Genomic DNA, 1,376 nt, shown 5'->3' with positions numbered 1-1,376 from the left:
TGACAGAGGCGAGGCTGCCGGACACTGGCGCCACCGGGCCCTCTGACCACCACCAGTAGGCAAACATGGGGTTAGTAAAATGTACTTTTGTACGAGTATTTCTGTAGGAACCACCAAACTGAGGGGGCATGCCTCTAATCATGCATGCACATACATACTAAATGCAAAACAACTGCCCTACAACAAAATAAAGATTTTGTTACAATTTTCCTATCATTAATTGTAGCTGTTTTATTCCTCATGCATTAACTTGTGGTTAGCGATGGCTACTGATTATTCTGCTCAAAGTCGCAGGAAAACAAACATATACATGGATGCTTGCTTTGTGCTGTTCTTCAGCTGCAAAACAAACTTACTGGCAGCTCATACATTTTACCAGTTTAAGCTATTTCTCCTTGTAATTTTCCTTTTTATTTTTCTCAGAAAAAAGATTTCTCCGCTCACTGCTGCTACAAGAGCCGTGAAAGTTGAGCTAAGCAAACAAAGCTAACTGTATAGAGCCCAAATGTCCCCAACCACCACCAAAACCCACCCACTCATTTGGCGTACAATTGTCTAGTTGTTTTTTTTTTTTTTTGTTTGTTTGTTTTAAATCCCCTTAAACATATGGGGTTAGCCTTTCTTTCACAGCCAGCTGAAACAAACAACAAACAAACAAATGCAATGCTAATTTAAGACCAAAATGAACTTACCGTCAAAGCATGGAAAGCTTTAGCTAGTTAAACCTAGTAGCTATTTTTTGTGGCAGAGTTACAAAAGTGCATCCAATTATATTGTAGTAATATGTAGTAGGTAAGAACAGGATGTTCCCAAACACCTAGTTTGCAACAAAAGATAAAAAAGAATAAAAAAAAAGTTAATATTAAGCTATATGGACATCTCCCAAGTGAGTCTGACGTGAGGACGGAATTGATCCCAGTGTGGTTATCTAAGTCCTCCTCTTAACTCCTCCTCCTTCTTCTTCGTGATTTTCTGTAACTGCATATTTTCCGCCACCTACTGTGCAGTCTGAAAATATCTGGACTGTCACCCACTGTAAATCATTCGCCTCTGCCTGTCTGAGCAATGTATTTCCAATATAACAACCCTATAGTAACTGAACTGCAAATTTACAGATTTAATTTGAGTGGTTCTTTTGCGACCTCCTGCGAACTGCGACCTGTTCATGCATTTATGCAGTATTTTTGGTAAGTCCACCACCAAGTTCCAAGTTTTCCCCTTTTGTGAATAATACCAGGAAAATACTTATCCTGGAACCTGTGGATATCACTGATTAGTGGGCTTCCTGTATTTGGCTGATTTTTATAGCTGCTTCCATTTCGGCCTCTTCTGTCTTCCTTGACATAATCAATGAGCAAGTTTCACTCTAATTAAAA

At 39.2% G+C, this 1,376-nt stretch overlaps 1 protein-coding gene across 2 annotated transcripts in view; it reads right to left on the bottom strand.

Annotated features, from left to right (window-relative positions):
• The window catches only part of LOC102213076 (uncharacterized), a 4,934-nt gene extending 4,007 nt beyond the window's left edge, over positions 1–927 (bottom strand). For both annotated transcript variants that reach the window (XM_005752858.1, XM_005752859.1), the window contains exon 1: positions 693–927. The gene's annotated coding sequence lies outside the window, so the exon portion shown is untranslated. The remainder of the gene's footprint in view (positions 1–692) is intronic.
• Positions 928–1,376: the final 449 nt, after the last annotated feature.

Source organism: Pundamilia nyererei, unplaced genomic scaffold (genome assembly GCF_000239375.1).
Source record: "Pundamilia nyererei isolate P.nyererei 1_Seehausen unplaced genomic scaffold, PunNye1.0 scaffold00386, whole genome shotgun sequence".
NCBI lineage: Eukaryota > Metazoa > Chordata > Actinopteri > Cichliformes > Cichlidae > Pundamilia > Pundamilia nyererei.
This window is presented reverse-complemented; position numbering and strand designations above follow the sequence as displayed.